A 22,445-nucleotide genomic window follows, 5' to 3' on the forward strand; every position below is an offset into this window, starting at 1 on the left:
AATTGAGGTGCAGAACTGGGACTGTGTGTGGGAGGGTCAGAAGCACCTGATGAAGCTAGTGAGTACCCTCTGCTGTCTGGTCACAGGATATGGGCTGGAGAGAGCTGAGAGGTACCTCTCATGCTGGGCATGGACCCCCAGAGCCACACCCCACTGGATGCCACTCGCCCGAGCTCACACGGAGGGCTGCACGCCTGTAGCTCTTTTCTGTGAGTTCTGCTTCAGGATGCTGAGCCTCGGAGGGTAGCTCTTTCAAAACCCTTCTGGGGAAACGCTGCTTCTGTTTTGGTCAGGGTTGCATCACAGCTGCTCTGAAGTGAGCTGAGGAGTCTGGCTCCTGTGTAAGCTGACAACAGTGGTGCTGCACTTCCTGTCTGGGTAGCTGGTAAGGGACGGGGCAAAACCATACAGCAGTCACGAAAGCCTAGGGCCTCGGTCATGGATAGGGCCTGCCTCCACCCTAGCCTCAGCTGCTTTGGTGTACAGACCGAGGCAGGGAGGCTCACTCCACCTGCTCTGTGCCCTTCTTTCTCCTTAAATGCTTCCAACCATCTTCCCTGCCTAATTGACTGTCCACACTGAGCACGCGCTGTCCAGAGCAGCAGCGTCCAACTTTCCTGATACTTCTGCCCTGATATACATTGCCTTGTGTTGTGGTGACTGACCCCTGACCAGAAAATTATTTTCATTGCTACTCCATAACTGTAATTCTGCTACTGCTGAGAACTGCAAGAACTGCAATGTAAATATTTTTTGAGATAGGGATTTGCCAAAGGGGTGGTGACCTACAGGTTGAGAACCTCTAGAAAGCGCATGCCAGTGAACCAGCCCTTGCATCCTATGCTGGGCATGGACCACACAGAAGAGGCCTGGTCATGTTGGCTGAGTGAATGTCCCCAAGGAGGTGGCATCTGGGCTGAGTCTCAAGGATGAACGGGACTCTCGCAAGAGCCTCCCCGGCTTTATTTTCTCCTTCTTAATTATTGCTGCATGTTCACTAGATTTTGTATTTACCACAGAGAGGTAGCACCCACCTATGTGGTTTTAATGACAGATAATAATGTAATCAGTGTCCCCATTCAAGCATGAGGTTCTAGCACATTCTTAACCACTTCTAAGAGATGCCTCAATACTCCACAGGAGTCTTCACGTGAGGAATGGAGAGCACACACTCTTGGCCTCAACCCTTGTCAAACCTGTCAAGAGTCCAGTCCCCTCACACAAACGACAGGTGGGCGTCAGCTCAGCTTGCTCCGCCTCCACTGCCTACGCAGAGCAGAGCCAGTTCTCCAGACAGCTCTGTCTCAGCCTCTCCTGGTGACCGCTGTGGCCTGACTGGTTTCTGTCTTCTCTGCCCCACACCCTGTTTGCTTCACACACATTCCGCACGTGCACATCACATTCTCTGTGCTCTGAGCAGAGTCTGGAACAGCACTCAGAGGCCTGCCCCTCCCTGCTGTCGCTCACTCTCCCTTGCTCTCATTCTTCCCAGCTCTCAAGCCGGGTCACAGGCCCTGGGGTATCCACGCAGACTGGACTGTGGAGCTCTGCTGTGCTTCTCCTAGAATGGGACAGGCCTGGCAAGCCTACCTCCTGCATGTGGCTCAGTGCTTTGGGGCTCTACAGAGAGCACAGGAGCCACAGTGGGATGGTAAAGGAGCAAAAAGACAGCCTCTGGGTGGCATGGCTAGGGGAGGGGACCTGCAGCAAGAGTGGAAGTCAGGCGGGGGTGGGGGGACCCAAAGTGTAGGCAACTGGGTCTAGAGGGACTGGGGCAGCAGAGCAACAGAACAGAGAAACAGGCCACACAGTTCACGGGAGTGTGGCTATTCTCAGCCATAGTGAACATGCCTAATCGGTGGCTCAGACGGAACTGAAGGACTGGGAAGTTTGATCCCCAGCACTGAAACAAGACAACGTTGAGCTGAGATCCTGGGTGCCGACAACATGGAAGGCAGCGAGGTATCCCAGGGAACTTTTTAAGGAGATGGGAAGAAGGAGAGTGGACTTGTGGCTTCCTTCACGGGAGCACAGGTGAGAAGAAGACAGAGTGAAGCAAGAGGCTTTGTTTGAAGGAGTGTGGGAGGGCTACACGGATGTGTGCGGGGAGAAAAGGGAAGGGTGAGATGCTATTATAATATTGTAATTATAACCTTGAAAATAAAACAAACATATTATCTATAAATTAAAACATATATATGTTTTTTACTTTAAAACAGGGCCAACAAAGTGGTTCTGTAAGTGGTGAAGGCGCTGCCCAGACTGGACAACCCGAGTTCAGTCCCCAGCACCCGATGGTGGAGGAGAGAGCGGACTTCTTTAACATGCACATATATGTGAAAACATGCAAACAAGTTCACTGTAAAAAAATACACACACACACAGAACAGTCACAGATAATCTTGAATATACAGATGTGATAAACTATATAAATAGATAAATTATTCAAGTAGGTAAATGATTTAAAGAGGTCTCTCAGGTGGACCTAAAAATGCAACTATAAGCTCCTTAGAGAGACCTATAAATCACAACGGTTGGGGTGGAAGAAACGCTCAGTGGTTAGAGCCCTGGCTGGTCTTCTACAAGACCCAGGTGTGGTTCCCAGCACTCACAGGGCAGCCCACAACTCTCTGTACCACCAGACCCAGAGGATCAGTGATTTCTTCTGATAGGCATCAGAAACACACATGATGCACATACATATAATATTGGTAAAAAGAAATCTATAATTTAAAAATGTAATCAAATCAAATAATGATGCTAGGGATTGTACCAAATTAACACAATGTCTTAACCCTAAACACGTGATTAGAGATAAGCACTCTACCACCAGGCTGCACTCCAAGCCAAAAGTGGCACCTTGACCGGAGACACACAGCTTGCTCTGTCTCTCCATCATGGAGGAGACGGTGAGAAGGCCACCCTTGCCAGAGCCCACCATGCTGACTGAGCTGGGCATCATGGAAGCTGTGAGAACACACACTTCCACAGAAGTAAGTGTGTTTCCTTGTTCAGCCCACCCCACAGAGAGCAGCACAGCACACTGGAGTAGTGTGAACATTGGTTCTTGACAGATTCATGACAGGATGCACATTCCACTTCAGAAACGAGGCCCGGTGTCACAGAACAGAGGCAGGACTCAAACCTAGTGACCCAGGCAGGAGTCTTAACCTCTGAATACGATGTCGCTATCATCTGTGCCTGAGCAGGGAGCACTGGGTACTGTCTATGCCTTATCAAAAGTGCCCGCTATAGTGTCTGACACAGATTAGGGGCACAGCAGCATCTGTGGAATGTTTTTTTTTTTTAATGACATGATTAAGAGAGCAGCTGCAGCTAACTGAACAATGAGATAGTAAGCAGAAGATGAAGCCAGCACCTATGCAACTTTCAGGTGGGGTTGTTGATTGGGAAGATGGTGGTGGGAGAGCCATCAGATCCAGGTGTGGACCCAGAAGTGGCCAGGGGAAGCATGTGTGCACTTCTGGCAGCTTGCTGTATAGAAGGGGATGTTCATATGTTGTGTGATTAAGAGGCACTAGGAACACTCGCTATTCAAGGGGTGCCTTTTGAGCTTTGAAGGACCCTTCTGTAAAGTATATCTACTTTCCCTGTAAACCTTTATGCCCAGAAATGCCTGATTTTAAAGGAGATTCTAAGGGAGATAAAAGTATCTGGGAGGATGGAGAATGTGTGAGTGGGTAGATCTCCCTAGCAGCAAGGCTGAGTAAGGATCTCACAGATGCTGGCAAGTACTCCACCCCTGGTCACTGCACGCAGCAAGACTCATGGGGGTTGGAACACCACATCGATGAATATGCCATTCTTATGTTCCAAGGGTTGATGGAGATGAATGGACCCTGGTTCTCTCTAAACTTACCAGTGTATGCTACAGAGTGTTGCGAATACTTCCAAAGGTCACTAGGCTGGCTGCTGGCTAGGTGCTTGGCAGCATGTTAGGGGTCTTGGGGTAGGGATTGGAAGTCATCCATTTATTAAGGGCTTATCTCGTAGTAGGTGAAAGAAAGATGAAATTTCAAGACCTGTAAGTCATATAAAGTACTCAGAAATTGCTGGTTGTTTGTGAGCCTAGAGGCTGCCTGGGGCTGAGAAAAAAGAAAAACAAACCCGGGTATGCCCTGTAGTTAAAACATTCCTGGGAACAGCTTAACCTTAAAGATAAAGAGGAATGTGAAGACATAACAGGGCTATCTAAACTGAATCAACAACTCACAGAACTCTGACACCCTGGACGTACATGTAATTTTTCTGCTGATGTTTGAATAAGTCAATAGTGTGTTGCTATGCTGAATTCCACACCCCTAAGCCCCTTACCCCATAAAAACCCCTAGAGCTTCCTTCCGAGCCTCGTGGCTGACATCCGTTATCTCCTGTGTGGGATGCATGTTGGTCCGGAGCTCCGTCATTAAACTGCCTCATGTAATTATAGCAAGATGGATTCTCGTGTTTCTTTGGGTGCTCTCTCACTCTGAGACTAGAGCGGGGGTCTTACAGTAGGCACCACATTAAACACTGCACATGCGTCATCTCATTTAATCCCTCCCAATGCTGTCATGAAGGCCTGCCATTACCTTCCCTTTATGGTGGAGGAAGTTGCAGGAGTTCATATCAAGTAACTCCTCAAAGCTGAGAAATGGCATGCGCAGAGCATCTGCTCTCCAGAGACACTTCCAACCACCCTTCTCAGAGCATGGCCCAGGCCTTGGTGAGTTACAGGGAAAGCACTTGCATCTGAGGCTGAGGCTGGGGTTGGACCCTGACCTGCAGCCATGACCCTCTTCCTTTCTCTGCTGGGTGTTGCTCCTTCCAGATCACCTGGCCAGAAGACAAATCTTCCGGGCTGGTGCCAGGCTGTCGGAAGGGTGTGCTCTGGTGTGTGTGGAGAGCTTGTGTGCAGCTTCTGATTTCCCAGGGTGCCTTTCCTCGCTTTTCAGTGCTGGGACTAGAGCCAGGCCCTCACATGCAGACAAGCCCTCTCCACTGAGCCCCACATCCAGCCCCTCAGGACACATTTTGTCTGCCTAGGTAGAGTGCCTGGGAAGAGCACTGATCTGTAGATATTCCTGGGTGTTCTTTCTGTCAACTAAAAGGTAAAGGTTCCTGCTCTGTGTGTCCCCCAGCAGCCCTGCTCTGCCCCAGCAAGGTGCATGAAGACGAGTCCTAGAGGCTGCATTCACTCTGGGATGGCCAGCAGGGCAGTGGCTCTGGTTTGTCAGAGCTATAGGTGTGGGAATGTCCCATTTTAACTTTATAGTATATTACTGTCTCAAGGCTCGTTACTGTGTCTCCCCAAATGGCCAACTGAATGCTGTGTATTAGGGATAATGCAATCTTTCAAAGCCAAGAGGTCACAGCTCCCTCTCAGTTACCAATACCACCACCACCCAGAAGCAACAAACCAACAAAGCAAGCCTTCGCTACAAGAGAAAGGAACAATGGCCTAGCGGGCCACAGCTTGCAGGTCTGCACGGCTCCACGGCTGCCTGGCCACAGCTCGTTCTTTCTTAAGAAGGTCGGGGCCATGGGCAGCAGCGTCTCCTTCCTTAACTTTAGATCTCTCTGTGCTTGTGCTGGGATGTCCTGTGGGATTTCTTTTGTATCTGTTTGAGATATTTTTTTTTCATCTTTGCTGTACTGAGGGTTTTTTTTTTTTTAAACATCTTTGCTGTTTCCTGCTTATGTTTCTGTTTCTCCTTTCTCCACACTTGTGCTCATAGCACCTCCACAGTTAGCACCATTTGGGCACAGTGGTGTCTATTTTCTGTTCACATCCTTAATGAAGGTGCTAAACAACACTGGATGGAACCTGACCAGCACGCACGATCTCCTCTGGACTGACATCTCAGTGGCCTGACATCTCAGTGGCCTGTCAGGAATAGTGCTACCTGTGAGCTTATTCAAGTCCAAGCTGCTCAAAACCATGTGTTATGTCCACTATTGGTCAGAGTCTAATACTTCACAGGAAGCCTGTTGAGTTCCAGTCTCTGCCACCTGAGAATATTTAAAACAGTCCGCATACAAATACAGGTCAGAGATATTAAAAGACACTTGCCAAAAGAACAAACAGATAGGACATTTGACTGGGCCCAGGTTAAAGATGAACAAGGTTGGGAACTAAGAACAAGATAAGTTTGCTAGGAACTCAGGGGTTCCTGGCAGTCCTGTTCAGTTTCTCCTTTGTGAGATAGGTTCTCACTTTACATCCCAGGCTGACCTCAACCTCTGGATTCAGACTCCCAGGCACTGGTGCAGTATGGCCTCGCCAAGCTGCTCTACACAGTGAGGGGAGAGCTCTTTCTTTTTCGGAAGCTTACAAACTGGGGAGGGAGGCAGATAGGCAAGAGAGAATTCTCACGGAGGGTGCGACCCCACCACAGCAGTCTAGGAAATGTGCTAAGGACCCTGAGGCTTTATAGGCAGATAGATCTTCCCAGTAACTCAGGCTTTGGTGAGGGGGAGAAACCAGGGCCTGTTCTGTACCAGACTCCCTATGGGCACGGATCAAGATGCAGTTACGGAAGTGGGTGCCACACACACTGAGCCTGGTGTGCCAGGGCTGATGGTGACTCACCCACTAGTCACTAATGATATCCCTCAAGTTCCAACTCCCCTTCTCCCCTTGGCTTGGCTGGACCTCCCCTGCCCTCAGGAGGGGGATGAGGATTTAGATGGACGGTGAGTCCAGGCCCATGCACGTTTGGGAGGTTGTGGTAGAGATGCGTCCAGCCAGGCTGGCAGACAGCTGAGAGGTGAGACGTCCAGGCGGAATCCTCGAGTGAGGACCTCGCGCAGAGAAGACAGGGAAGGCTCATTCCCTTCCGGTGCTCACCACTGTCTGAGTTCTTGGCTGTCTTATGTCCTTCCCTGGCTTCCATCCCCTTTCAAAGAAAGCTCTATGGGAGAAGGGGACCTTGTGCCAAAAGGCTGCCTTGCATACAGTTAGTTCTCAACAGCATCACCAATCCAGGGGATTGACAGAGACAAGATAAATAATGTGGAAAGTAGGTGAATGGGGCACTTGGAGGGAGACAGGCAAGTTAGGAAACAAGTTGGGAGACAGGGCCAAGGTCACTGAAAGGGCAAGACATCAACAGAGAGACACCCAAAAGGGAGGGTGTGGCAGCTGGCGGGATCTAAAGTTAGTCATGGCTCCAGATGCAGATCTTCAGTTTGGGTGGTGATGAGGGAGCTGGAAAGAGAGAAGCTGGCCTTGGTTGTGAAAGTGCTGAGGACAGCTCTGGAAAATCTACAGGGTTTCCCTCTGCATCATACAGACCCGGAGGACACAGAACCCACACCTTTCTCCCTTACAGGAAGAGGTGTGACTCAGGCAGCTGCATCTCACGGAGGGACTGCCTCCCTGTGTTTTAAGTAATTCCTTAGAAAGACAGCATAAGATATTATAGTGGCCTGTGTTGTGTATGAAAGGCAGGGCCAGGTGTGGTGTTGGCATACCTGTAATCCTAACTACCGCCCAGGATGTGGACACAGGAGGATCAGGACTTTAAAGTTATCCTTAGATACACAGTAAGTTCAAAGCCAGCCAAGGCTACATGAGACCATGTCCCAAGAAAACAGCTTGAGAGAGAGAGAGAGAGAGAGAGAGAGAGAGAGAAACTGCAGGCAGGGCCTGTGCCCCAAATCACCTGGTGGTCCTTTTCAAACTCTTACAAATTTCACTCAGTTTAGATGTGTGTATGTGTCTGTGCACACGCTCATGCACACATATGCACGTGCATGTGCACGAGTGCAAAGGCTGGTGTTACAAGCAGCTGTCAGGTCCCTGAGGAGTGTGCTGGGAAGTGAACACAGGTCTCTGCAAGGCCCTGCTCTTAACCACGAAGCTGCCTCTGTAGCCTATGATTTTCTCTATTGTTCATCTGCAAATTTTTGTTGCTCTTTTGGTTTTTGTTGTTGAGACAGGGTCTCACTATGTAGCACTGGTTGGAACTAGTTACATAGATTAGGCAGGCATAGGACTCACAGATATCTGCCTGCCTTTGTCTCCTGAGTGCTGGAACTAAAGGTGTGTGCCACCACCATGTGCTCAGCATTTATCTGAAAGTGTCTGAGCATTAAAAACACTGCTTCTGGAAGTGACGGGATAGTTACGAAAGAGAGAGAGGAAGCGAAGGTGGTATAGTGCCTGCTTTGCAAGTTGTCCAAAGTGGTGGTGGAGTTGGAGGGTTTGGAGGCTGTCCATTGACAACCAGCTAGTTAGGATTTATTGAAAGACAGTTTGAGTGCTATTTAAGGGCTGCCACTGTGTCTGTATACAGCCTGGAAAATGTCTGGTATACTAACTTCTAGAACTTTAGTTAAAATATACCAAAGTCCAGCAGGAGATGAGACAGGGGTTTCCTGGTTCTAGGTATTTCTGAGTTGAAAGAGAACATGTGGAGTCTGAGCCTAGATCACTTAGTCCAGGTCTGACCTTCCAGCTCACCTGCTCTGAGGAGTCCACTAAGGCTACAGACACATCTCTTTCACATAGGACTTGGTGAAAGTTAAAGGGGAAAAAAGCTGCCAGTGGGCGGCTAACGCAGTGCAACATGGACACGTGTCCCGTTTCTGGCTGCTATTGTGGCATGGTGTTTTAGTAGGGTTGCAGTCAGGGATGGAATGGTGGCCAAACATTCCCAGGCTGGAGTGCTTGCTGAGCAAGGCCCAGCAGGGTTCCATGCCCAGCAGAAAGCTGAGGCTGCCCCTGCGGTGCCATCCTGTCGCAGGCCTCTTCCTGACCACCTCTGGCCCGAGAACCAACTTGTCATATGCTGTTTTGGTAGGAAAGTGTGTGGGTTCCATAAGAGGCTTGTACCTTGTTCTTGGGGATTTTTAAATCCCATGTAAGCTGACAAAGAATGGTACTTTCTTCTCAGCATTAGTAATCTGGTACTTTTTGTAAAATTTCCACTTGTCACTACACTCTGATGCCCACCTAGGCAAGCATAACCCATGGGTACCTCATTAGAGAGCAAGTAACTGGGGATTTCTATCCTAAGGGGGAGTTCAAGGAGGTTAAAACAGAACAGCTCATAAAGCAACCCCAGGACACTGAGAAGAAAGGGAACAGCTGCCCACTCTCTGCCACATGCTTGGGAATGGAGAAGGGTTGCACTCAGTCTTGTCAGCTAAACATGTACCTGGTCTTACTGTGGTCGGGGAGCCTCTACCTTGGGAGCGCTATTCATGGGAATACCCCCTCCTCCAGCACACACTTTCAGAGGCTAGGCAGGCCTCCTGTCACTGGGTTCTGCATGCCGCCTAGCAGCTCTGCCTTTTCTGTTCTGCACCTGCTATTTTGAGCAAGTACATAATGCATCAATCTTCAGATTCTGACTTAATGGCTCTGCCACAGAATGAGGACACAGTGATCATGGCAGGCAGGCAGAGACGAGCAGTATTCCAATGGAGGACACATTCCATGCAGCCTCACTTCCTTTTTCCTGGGATGGGGCATCTATTTCTGGCACAATAATGGGGGTGGGGCAGGGACTGAGGTCCAGTCCTTCTTACTCAGGAATCCCACATCACAGAAGCCACTGGCCATGCTGCTGAGGCTGAGGGTGGACACATCACCGGTCCTCAGGGCTCAAGTCCATCTGACCACTCTCATATGTGGGTGTGTTCTTTTTTTCTATTTTTAAGTTCCCAGAAATGGCTGTTTAGATATAGGCTGGAACTTGCTGCTGGAATGTGGGTTTCCTCAAGCCACATGTGTGCTTTTTCTGTGTGCCATGAAGGATTCTCATTTTCTCAATGATCACTAACTTGATTTAAGGACCCAAGAGAAGCTTAGCTTTCACTTGCCCTGGCCCCCTCCCTGAGAGAGATTTTAATGTGGAGTGTCCTCGTGTGGCTTCTTACTCAGACCTTGAGTGCAGATAGACTTCTAGCAGAAGGCCAATTGCAGCTGCTGCCTAGGTGGGCAGTTCCCTGCTGTGTGTGGTTATGGCTTTAGTCTAAGGCAGGTCTTATTTACTGCCTGCAGGGTCATCAGGAGAGAGGGCTGAACAGTCAGCCACTGCGTTTGTTACATCTCTTGGTTTGGAAGTGGGTTAGTCATATTTCTCTCTGGCTGGCTGGCTGGCATGCGTGGTTGGGGCCATTTCCACCAACCCCTGCATTCCTACTCATTTATCTCATATCTCAGTTAAAAACGATACAACCAATGAGAGCGAGTGGGTGTGCCAGTGATTCTATTGGAAAGTGAATAATTCAATAACGATGCTGCACCAGTGCTTTCTAGAGAGCTAACACATAGCCTCAAGTGACTCAGCCATCTTTAAGGGGACTTGGAATTACTGGCCCAACTTCATTAGCATGAAAACAATCAAACCAAAGACACTCTTCCTCTGGGGCTAGATGTTAGACACTCCGAGTAATATTTAGGTCACTGCTGCCCGGGCAAGTCTGGAAAATGGTGCGTGTCCTGATTAGACAGTCGCATGTCTGTGTTAAATGGCTGTCACAGGAGGGGACCTAGAGGCTTAGAAGGAGGAGAGGCTCGGTAAGCAGTCCTGGGACGGTATGAAGTGCCCCAGATTATCTTCTTCAGCCTCAACCCTACAACTGAAATCAAGGCTCTGATCTGCTACTACACTCCCACTTCTGGGAGAGACTGCACAGCAGGACTCTCTACCTTGACTACACTTGACTACACCTTAGATGCTGAAACGCAGCGGAGAAATAGTGGCCCTGAAAGTGCTCAGGCCCTTCCCCCAAAGTCTGCTTTGCTCTGGGTGGTGGGTGAAACTTGCAGGGTTCTCCATGTCATCACTGCCCTGGGAGCGATGGGAGAGGAGCTAGTCTGGCTTCGCCTCTGATTAATGCCCTAGTTACCAGCCTGAGAAACAGCTCAGCAAACGGTAAGGTACCTGTGCCCATCTCCTCTTGTCTGCTGGGGGACACAGTCCAAGATCCTCTGGTTGTCTGAAATCATGGAGAGGCATTTTCCTACACATACATACTTATAACCAAATTTGATTTATAAATATGTCACAGTAAGAGATTAACGACGGGGGCTGGAGAGATGGCTCAGTGGTTAAGAGCACTGGCTGTTCTTCCAGAGGTCCTGAGTTCAATTCCCAGCACGCACAGTCTGAAACTCCTCCAATATCTGACAGCCTCACATAGACATACAAGAGATTAACAATACTTGCCAACAGAATATTGTAATAAAAATTGTTTAGGACTTATAGAAGGGAAGGAAGATGGCCCAGAACATAAAAATCTTGCTGTAACGTCTCCAATATCTGACAACATGAGATCCGAGGTTCAAATCTCCAGATCCCACATAAAAATCTATGTGATCATGTGTGTCTGTAACCTTAGTGCTGGGGAGGGGGGCAGGGACAGGATGAATGGGCTTGTTGCCAGGTTCATAAGAGACTGTACAGGATACACCAGACAGTGATAGGGTGGGACGTTCATGTCCAACACTCTCCTCTGCGTCCTCACAGGCATCCGTGCACACATGTACATGTGTGTGCATGTACCATGCCTCCCACATACACAAAGAAAAAGGAAGAGAAACATTGCTGGAGAACCTTAAAAAGTCAAAACCAAAAGTTCCTGGGCTGGAGGGACGGCTCAGGGGTAAGATGCTGCTGAGCTGAGGATCTGAGTGTGATCCTGGGACTCACAGAGTGGAAGAAGAGAACCAAGTCTACAAGTTGTCCCCTGCTCCTTACCTGTACACTGTGGATCATACTCCCCTATCAAACACATACATAAGTGTAATTTAAAAAATGTAAAACAACAATGATATAGATGGATTATTTCCGGACCTTTTTATTTAATTAAAAAAACTTTTTTTGAGATAGGTCTCCTGCAATCTAGGCTGGCTTCCAATGTCTACTCTCCCTACTCCGTCTCAAAGAATGTGATGGGCACTTGGAATGAGGGGCCTAGGCTAGCTTTGTACACTTTTCCTTTACGAAGTGGTTATTTAAAATGTTTTAGTGCAAGCTGGGCAATGGGGCATACGTCTTTAATCCCAGCACTTGGGAGGCAGAGGCAGGCGAATTTCTGAGTTTGAGGCCAGCCTGGTCTACAGGGTGAGTTCCAGGACAACCAGGGCTATACAGAGAAACCCTGTCTTGAAAAAAACCAACCAACCAACAACAACAATAACACCCCAAAACCCAAACCCAAACCCAAACCCAAAACTTAAAAAAAAAAAACCCAAACAATCCAAAATCCAAACCAGCCAACCAAACAACCAACCAACCAGCCAACCAAACAACCAAAAACCCAAAACAACCCACCCCCCTCATTTTTGAAAGGAAGAAGAAGAAAATCTTCCCTTGTCCAGGAAGACATTTAGATGACAGCTTCAGGAGATGGGGCTACATGTAGAGGAAACAGACTGGATTTGCATATTTACACAAGATGTTTTGAGTGTCCCTGTCCACACACAGGCCACAGCCTATAGAGCTCTCATAGGTTCTGAATACACGTGTAGCCTGTAGCCTGTTTCAGGGTGACTCTGCGCGCTGTCTAAAAATCACATTTATCCAAATTACTTGGAATATGTGAGTCTTTAGGGTATAATAAATAAAATTATACTAAAAAACAAATAAGAGGAGGAGGAGGGGGAGGAAGAAGAGGAGGAGGAAGAAGCAGCAGCTAGGTGTGGTGGCACATCTGTAATTCCAGCATCTGCGAGGTAGGGACAGGAGAATCAGCAGTTCAAGTTCACCATCTTTACAGAGCTAGTTCTAGGCCAACCTAGAATAGCAGAGGGCTATCTCACCCCAGCCCACCCCACCACTCCCATTACAAAACAAAAAGAAAAAAAAAGCAAGAATATTAAATACACAAGTATAATGTCCACAAGCACCAGTGTGTCTGTGTCTGTGTGATGACTGTGAAGCTAGAACGCCCACCTTCAGTCTTTATGTTTATTTCTGATACATAAATGGTAGGAGATTGTGGGCTGTTACAAAAGATACTAGACATTGATTCAGGGCCATGGCAGGAACAGCTCAGGGGTTCTGGCTGCTAAGTCAGCTTCACCTTGAGCAATCAGGTATAACTTCCCAAGCATGCCAGAGGTCCTCCCAAAATACAGCAGTAAAACAAATGCCTTGATCTGGATATGGTGTCCCATACCCTTAATCCCAGCGCTGGGAGGCAGAGGCAGGCGGATCTCTGAGTTTGAGGCTACCCCAGTCTATGAGAGTTCCAGGTCAGCCAGGGCTACACAGAGAAACCCTGTCTCGAAAAACCAATACCAAAAACCACAAAGCAAAAACCTAGGGCCAGCGAGGCAGCTCATATAGCCGAGGTACTTGCCACCACCAAGAATTGAATGCTATCCCGAGAACCCAAATACTGGGAGGGCAGAACCGACCCCACAGATTGTCTCTGACTTCTACACCCACTTGTGGGATGTATACATGTATGTGCATGACCACACACATGAACAAATACATGCAATAATAAAGAATAACTAGAACAATATGTGAGGGAAACATCAAAAGCAACACCATTACCCAAATGCCCAGGGCTGGGGATGCGGGTCAGTTGACAGACAGCTTGCCTACACATAGGAACCCTAGTTCTGATCCCTAGCCCTGCATCAACCAGGCCTGGGAGGCACAGTTGTAATCCCAGCATTTAGGAGGTTCAGGCAGAAAGATCAGGACTTTAGTTAGAGTGTCCTGGAGGTCAGGCTGAGTGAGACTGTAGCCCAGAAAAAACCAACGAAGACCAAACAACAAAACAAATGCCTATTCATGTGTTGGATAACTTTATGATTGGGTCATGATGTGTTTATGGAGATACAAACTCTCCTTTTTTAGATGCTGCTGGCCTGGAATTCCCCTGCTCGGGAGACTCTCCTGTCTTAGCCTTGTGGGTAAATCAGAATAGTAAATAAAAGCAACGTATTGCAACGCAGTGTTGCCCAGGCCAAAGTGGAGAAGAGTTGGAGGCTGGGCCATCTCTGTGTCCCCCCTTCTAAGCGGATGGCAAAGCTAGCACACTCTCTTGTGTAACAATTCCTCCTTTTCAACCAGGAGGTTGCACTCCAGAGGCCCTGGAAGTTCTGAGCTGGGTTGCAGTTCCACTTTATAGAGCTCTCCGAGACCAGATGCATCTATCTGCAAGCCAGGGATAGAATGGGGCCACTGCCAGGGGCCCCAGGGCCTGCAAAAGCCACCTATTGACAGATACCACCTCTCTCCGCTACCTCTCACTAAGTAAAAGGGCTATGGAGATCAGAATGCAATCTCTCTGGATCTCTCATGGGCAGCTGTGACCACTTTGAGCCCAGGCAGGGGATAGGCAGGCGCCTGGTCCATCCCTTCAGGCCAGCGGAGCCATGGCCAATGAACCAGGCATAGGCCAGCGATGAGTGATTGGTGAGGGGGAGTATTCCTGCTGGGCTCTAACCCTCACTTCTTGAAAGGCTGGTCTCAAGTGAGGCATGAGGTCCCCAAGCTTGAACTGGCAGTGGGGCTTTCTCCCTCCCTGGCTCCCACAAGCTTTGCGGTTGGCCCTGGCCTGGGTGCTGCAGGTGCAGAGCTTAGTAGAGGCCACAAAGGGAAGGGGGCAGGGAACGGATGGCAAGGGAGCCTGATGGAGACAAAGGGAATCTGCGCCTGCCTCCGAGGAGGGTGGGCTGCAGGGAGGTGGTGCAGCCAAGGCTGCTTGCTGCTTTTAGCTCTGCCACTCTGTGGTTGCCATAGTAACACAGGCTTGGTGCTTCCATCTGACATTAAAATGCTGCTGCCGGCTGAGAGAGCGGGTGCTATAGCTGTGGGTGGGAAATGTGCACACACACACACACACACACAGAAGGACAGAGTGGCTTACTTGAGACTCTATGCATCATTTATAGTGTTCCTCTTAGCCTGTCTGCCCTCCTTCCCATGGTTGCTTTGTCTTTCTTGAGGTGATGATTGGGGTGTGGATCGTCTGCTTGCATACTAATGAGCTCACTGGGTGCCCAAAGGGAAGGGGTTTACAGCTTTGGGTAAGATAAGGGCATATGATTAGTGTAAGAGAGAAGCCGTAAGAAACAGGAAACAAAGAAACAAACAAATGAGACAGACAACTGTTAGGCAGAAAGAGTTTAAAAGGTAAGCAGCCCCTCCAGACAGCTGTGAGGCCCTGGGGGACTGTCCTGCTGCAGGGACTTCACAGGACAGCTCTGCTCACACTCCTCCTCCAGAAAAAGAAAATCAATGTGTATCCTTTTTTGTCTTCCTTCCGGACCTAGTGCTATTATCTCTAATTATTCCAGCACCAACAGGAAAGGCTTGTCAATCTCTTCGGCCGGCACAGCTGAGCTCACTCAGGTCTCTTAACTGCTCAGCTGTGGTAGGACTTGCCTTGTACCGATGAGGGTGACCAGCCCTACAACTCACAGGTGGAGGCCACAGGAGACTGCAGTCCCCAAGGTAGGCTTCCCAGTGCAATGAGGCCCACAAACACCCTGGTGGCATGAGTGACTTGCTATGAAGTCACAGTGCTGGGGACATGACTGGGGAGTCTTTTGAAACCTCAGCACTGTGGGGCAATGAGTCTGTCCCCCTTATGACACATCTGGGTCTGCAGCATCATGCTTTGTCAGATGACAAGGAGGCACTCTGATGAATAACAGGTGTGTGAGACACTGCTGTGGGCTGCTGGGCGCTGCCTCCCAACTGCTCTGCCTTCAAGTGCTGTGGGGTTCCCAGCAGTCAGAGGGCAGGGACTGACTGAAGTGCTACTTTGCAAACCACACTAGTGACCTATTTAGACTGAAGCTCTGTCCATTTCAACAGCCCTATGTATTTCATGGCTGCCCAGGGTTGCACATCCTTCTCGTCAAGCCTTCCCTCAGCTGTGGGTCCTGTATTCCAGAGTTCAGTCTTCCCATCCCCACAGGAAGGCCAGAGCTCATCTTCCTGGCCGCTGGGGTGGGAATGTGAGGATGGCTTGGAATGACAGCAAGAGGAGAATGAAAGTGACCTGGAAGGACTGAGAGCCACCACAGCTCCTTTCAGTGGGCTTCCTTAAGGACTGAGATCCTAAGCCTAGAAGCTTAGGATCCTAGAACAAAACTGTGAGTTCAGCTTTGGGCAAGGACACATGCAACGCATCGTGGCTAGAAGGCTATTTATTTCCTCTAGACACGTCCGTCCCCTGGGGACAGATGGCCTGTGCCTCCCTTGCTGCCTACTGCAATATTCTTGCATCCTGATGGTGAGGAAGGCCTTTGCAAACCATGACAACCAGCCTACTCCTTGGAAACACACCTAAAATAGGGATGAGGCCCATCCATGACACTGATCCTGCAGCCTAACCACATGCCAGGATAGGGGAGTGCTATTCTTCCAGTGCTGACGGTGTGGGACAAAGGCCCACAAAGGCCAACATGACTGTGAAAAATGGGGAGAAGCCAGAGGAAGTGAAGAGTGCTCTGAGCCAGGTGTGATCGTGCACATCCATCATTCCACTCAAGAGGCTGAAAACGTCAAGGCCAGCCTGTGCTATACTGAGAGATCCTGTCTTTAAGAGAATTTCAATTTCTCATACAAATCCCTCCCACAGCATTGGATTAGGAAACAGTTCAATACAAATACCAGTGAAGTTCATAACTTTACCCTGGTGTGGGCCACGCTGACTTGCTTATAGTTCCTTCTGGGTCTATACAATCCTTCCTAGTCAACCTAGGTTACATCCATCGAGGTTCCTCTCACATGCTTAAAATATCCCAGTGTGATAAAATTCATACTCCCCTGAGGATTCAAATACTTTATGTTCTGTGATTACATAATAGTTCACTAAAAACAACAACACTACAAACTCTACATGGATTATCACCACATCCACTGTCCCTACGCCTGCCCTACTGCTACAATCTTATCTTGGCTCCAATGTTGAGTAGAAACCACCATGCTTGAGTTAGAGGTTTTTGACCCAGACAGGGCCTTCTGCAGTGGCTGCAATGAAAGAATTTTGCTCTAAACTACTGCAGTGTCCTGAAGGCCTTCTTCCCCACTTCTCCCAGATACAATTACATGTACACAACACACCAAATAAATGAATCCATATGACATATTGTTTAACAACTACTTATGCAACAATTTGATGATACTGATGTCTCTTTAGAAATGAGAAACCAAAAATCCCCTCCATAGTACAGAGATGCAAAGAAATGAGCTATTAAGAGAGAAAATCAGTTTGTGCTTTTTACTTTATTGTTATTGTTTTTTAGTTTGTGTGTATGAGTGTTTGACTGCATGTAGGTGTGCATACCACAGCAACACCTGGTACCTGTGGAGGCCAGAAGAGGGTATCAGATGCCCTGGACCTGGAGTTACCGATGTTTGTGAGCCACCATGTGGGTGCTGGGCACTGAACCAGACCTTCTTAGATGTTGGATGCTGACTTAAATGAGCATTATGGTACACGTGGTCAGCACTCTTGACAGATGAGATCTATTGCCTCCTAAACAGACAGCAGAGTGTTGAGGGAGAGGGATGCAGGGCAGAGGAGGACATGGTGGGAGGAGTAGGGAGAAGGTCAGCATGGCTCAGTGCGAGCGGAGTCTATGAAACTTAAAAGCAGTGTGAGGATGGACAAGGCAGTTGAGAACAGGGCTAGGGAGATGCCAGAGCCAAAATGTATTTCTGGTCTCCTTGTGGAAGAGCCAGATTGCTGTGTGTTCCATGCCCACATCCCAGTGATTGTTGGTCTCCTTACTATTTGAGATGCGCCCTCAGCCACTTAGCAGCACTGTCCTGTGTGCCCACTGTACATAATGAAAGACCAGGAAGAGCCAGGGGGGGAAGGAAAGGAAAAACGGGTACTTAGCACAAGAGGAACCTTGGTTATAATCGAACGGCTTTATTTCATAGATACTATGCCTTGAGCTGGCTGGAGTGGTGCAAGCCTATGGTCCCAGTACTAGGGAAATGGAGGCAGGTAGGATGAGGAGTTCAAGGTTAGCCTATGTTACAGAGGAGACCCTGCCAAAATAAACCAGGAAAGGGGAAAAAAACCCACCCACCCAACCAAGCCAGCAAAAGCCCTCAGACCACATAGGTGGTTAGTGGCAGAGTAACACCCACCCACTCATTCATTGACTCACCCACTCACCTACCCACCCAACTCACCCACTTACCAACCCAACTCACTCATTCAGCCAAACCACCCACTCACCCACTCACCCACCCATGCACCCAACTCACCTACCCACCCTCACCCACTTACCAACCCAACTCACTCATTCAGCCAAACCACCCACTCACCCACTCACCCACCCATGCACCCAACTCACCTACCCACCCTCACCCACTTACCAACCCAACTCACTCACTCACCCACCCACCCATCTGCCCACCCACTCAATTCACTCATAGGAGAAAGGGAAGCAGCACAGATCAGCACCTGTAATGGGAGTACACGAGAGCCACAGCAAGAGTCCACAGGAAACCCACAGGTCTGTCAGGAGTCACTCCTGTCAGTCTCATGACCAACTAGACCTCCAGGGCCATCCTGTGGGAGGGAAAAATGGCTGGGGGCCAGTCTTGACTGGCCCTGGACAAGTCGGGATCAACAGGGCAAATTTCCTAACCTCTGCTTGCCTCTGTTCTGGGCCATGAATGGGAATCTGGGGGAGATCCAAACTGAACAATCCAGGGCAGAGAGGGCGCTCAGCACCATGGCTGGAGAGCCACACAGCCTCATGAGCACACCCTGTGATCACTGGGATGATGACCACAGAGCTGCGACAACCAGGGGTCAATTCGTTTTTCTTACAAAAAAGCATCAATGGCTTCATAGGCTCCGGAAAGCACATCTATTTTCTCTGGTGCTAAATGAGCATATTTATCTGTGTAGTTTCCCACGCAAGAACCACCCCCGTTTTTGATTTTGGTGGACCGTGTTTCCTTTGGATGTCACCTCAGGGTTTTTTTTTTTTTTTTTTTTTTTTTTTTTTTTTTTTTTTTTGCTTTGCTGGTGAGAAAGTCCCAGTTTAGTTTCACAATTAAAAAGAGAGTCACACACACACACCTCTGTAGAGTATCCAGGCCCCTGCACACTTGCTGCTCAGGCCACTGGTTCAGGTTTAGGGTACAAACAGGAAACTGTTCATTCCTACTTCGGTACTTCTGTTTCCCTGAGGCATCAACACAACTTGGATTACAGCTGAGATTAGAAACAGTAGCAGTCAGTAGGCAACAGCCTGGGCCACCAGTTGTGAAGTGGCAGCAGGAGGTTTGATCTACCCAGACACATGGGGCTCTGAAGGCCTTTGATGCCGCCTGGGCCACCGGGTGGGTATCCCTCCGACATCCACTCTGAGGGCCCAGACTGCCATCCGCAATCTCCTTCCCCACACTTCTTTCTAAGGCTTGGTAGCTTGCTGCGAGTTAGCTCTTGGTTATTTTTAGCCCCACTAACTGCTTGAGAGGCAGCTGCAAGGCGGCAGCTGTGGAAGGCAGCTGCCACGGCTTGATCTCTAGCCGGTATTATCTGACAGTTCTCGCTCGGCATGTGAGTTCTAAGATCCCCCTTTCTTTAGGTGAGTTTACAAGCTTTTCTCCCGGGGATGACATCAGATCTGTGTGTCCGATCACCTGCTCTGGTGGGGGACATGTGCAGAATTCCACTAGAAAGGGAGATTCCAAACGTTTCTGACCCATAAACGCCAGGTGTGACGCAGGGGCCCTCTCACAGGGTTTCTAAGATGAGGGAGAGCCACAGAACTTCTGTCCTGCAAACTCTGATGTCACAAAAGAATGCAGAGAAAATGAGGCAGCTCACTAGCCTGCCTGGAGCCCCCTTCAGAGCTAGCATCAGATGAGACAGGTACCAGGCTGATGTATGCACGCTATCCAGGAGAACTGGGCCAGATCCCATCTCCTCTGCTCTCTTGCATGTCTTTGCTTCTTGGCACACACACACCTCCTGCCTCTCTCTCTCTGGAGGGTCTTCAACTACAGCATACAGCTTTTTGCCTTTAGGCTTCTGCATAGACTGTTTCCAAACTAGGTGGCGTTTAGACCTGCTTCTAGTTGTTATTTTGGGAGCTTTTTCTTGCCCCCATGTCAGCCTCACTTGTCCCTTTAACCACATTACTCCTAGGGCTGTATGGAACCTTACTTTTAGGCATCTATTTTCTTTATAAATCTAAACCCTTTTAGCTAGCAAGTAGTAAGGCTCGGGATAGCTGACTGATGATGTCTTGGACTCCCCAAGAATTCCTCCTCCCCCATCTATACTTTTTTTTTTTTTTTTTTTTTTTTTTTAGACATCAAATGTTCTTCACCCCAGTGCTGGGGACTGAATGCACAGTCTTGTGCATGCTAGGCCAACGCTTGGTAAACTGAGCTACATTTCCAGTCTCCAATTTTCTGTTCTTCAAATTGCCTCTATTCCAATTGATCTCAATATATTCAAACTGAGTCCTTTGTCAATTCCCTGTCAGAAAAAGGGCTTCAGAGAAGAGATGTATGAAAATGCTGGGCTCGCAGGCACATTTGGGCTAAGGATACGCACACAGGTAAACAGAGAAGAGCGGGGCTGGCTAGCTGAGCCCTTGTCGCCAGCCTCTTGAAACTTTCTTTTCTGTGGGTTGAGAAGCCTGAACCCCTGTTCCCAAGGCATTCTTGACAAGGAGTTTGCCCAACAAGACGACTTTCCCATTAAGCTTCTGGAGCTGTCCTCAGCTGCCTATCACAGAGCCCCTCTTAGGGCAGTGAGGAAGTTCACACCTGTGTATACACTCTCTGGTGCACCTCCTTCGCTACCCAACCCCCACCATGCCAGACACAAGCCAGTGGAAACACTGGCTTCATACACAGCACCATGCTGAAGCCGTTCCCAGCCCCCACCATTACAGTAACTGGGGTAAGATACAAGTCTCTGCTTTAAAACGGGCACGTGAACACAGTCTCCATCCAACCAACGGCTGCAGAAGAGCCCTCGGGTGCTCGACTGTCCGCCCCGGGGTTTCACTCGCTCTTCCTTGTACTTTCCTATCTTCATTCACTCTCTTAGGCGAACAGATCCACCCCTTCTCGTCCTGGGGAAGCTTCCTATCTTAGGACTATGCTCCTCAGTTTCAAGGATCTGGCCTGCAGCCTCACATATATAAGCTTGGTGGAAGGCATTTAATCTACCCTGGGCCAATCAGAGACTTTGCCTGGGGTTCATATATTTTGAGGTAGAAAAGTTCCCCCTGTTTTTTGTTTGGTTTTGTTTTTAGGCTGTTAATCTGGCTGCAAGTGTGCCTAGGTATTCCCTATGCAGAAGCACACTATACACAGAGATGGAAAGTGGAGAAGGAGAGACAGGCAGGAGGGAGGAAGCAAAGGACTTGATGGTCCCCAATTCCTGTTCTAGGGCTTCACAGTCCACAGGCTGTCAGCTCCTTCCAGGCCATTCTGGCGTGAGTTTGTGTTGTGTGTGCATGTGAGTGTGTGTGTGTGTGTGTGTGTGTGTGTTTGAGATAGGGTCTCAAGTAGTCCAGGCTGGTCTCAAATTTACTATATATCCCACAATAGATGACTTTGTATTCCTGACACTCCTGCCAGGGTGCTGGGATTCCCAGGCTGCACTCCAGCTTCATCTCGAGTTTAAGCTGGCCACTTCATCTGGAAGATTCTGAGTTACATATTGAACTTGCTTTGTAGCACCCAAGGGAGTGGAAATAAGAGCGTTGTTGAGAAATGATTCTCTAAAGGTGGTTTTTGTTTGTTGTTTTTTTTTTAAATAAATGGTGTCAGTCCAGCATTTAAAGACGTCAATCCCTTCTCTATCCTGGCTCAAGGCATTGTCAGCCTCATTTGTAAAGTACACACGAATAACCATGTGCACATATCCTGAGAAGTGTCGAAAAGCATTCACGAATGTGGGACAGGTTATTCAAACACCTGACAAGCATCAACACGGGAAATAGAGCCGGAGCACACCAGGCAGGGTGCTGACATGGGGAAAGACGCCTGAGACGACGTGTCTAGAGTACAGTATTGCTTGCCTACTGAACAGGTACAGCTCGTGCCTCAATATTCCCATCAGAATGACGGAATCACTCTTTTGTTATTTATTTATGCATTTCTTTACTTGTGTATGTATGTGTGCACGCACGGGGATGAGTTTAAGTATGAGTCAGAGGTCAGCCTTGAGTGTCGTTCCTCAGAGCCTTTCACCTTGTTTTTTAAAAATGTGGTCTCTTCCTGGCCTGCAGCCTGCTGAGCGTGCTGACCAGCAAGCCCCCAAGGCTCCCAGAGCAAGCCTGTTGCTGGTTCCCCAGCTCTGGGGTTACAGTCACAGTACTTTTAGAAAACATGGGTTCATCAGGGCGTGGTGACGCACGCCTTTAGACCCAGCACTTGGGAGGCAGAGGCAGGCGGATTTCTGAGTTCGAGGCCAGCCTGGTCTACAAAGTGAGTTCCAGGACAGCCAGGGCTATACAGAGA

At 48.9% G+C, this 22,445-nt stretch overlaps 1 protein-coding gene and 1 long non-coding RNA gene across 2 annotated transcripts in view; both read right to left on the reverse strand.

Moving 5' to 3' along the window:
• Myo1d (myosin ID) overlaps nt 1-22,445 on the reverse strand; it is a 297,401-nt gene that overhangs the window by 7,508 nt on the left and 267,448 nt on the right. The gene's annotated exons all lie outside the window — the stretch shown is intronic.
• Nucleotides 17,852-19,751, reverse strand: LOC110304680. Its single transcript, XR_002379096.2, has 3 exons — nt 19,036-19,751; nt 18,409-18,516; nt 17,852-17,987 (listed from the first exon to the last, which is right to left on the reverse strand). It is a non-coding gene; the product is annotated as an uncharacterized LOC110304680 (long non-coding RNA).

The sequence above is a fragment of the Mus caroli genome, chromosome 11, assembly GCF_900094665.2.
Source record: "Mus caroli chromosome 11, CAROLI_EIJ_v1.1, whole genome shotgun sequence".
NCBI classification, from domain to species: Eukaryota; Metazoa; Chordata; class Mammalia; order Rodentia; family Muridae; genus Mus; species Mus caroli.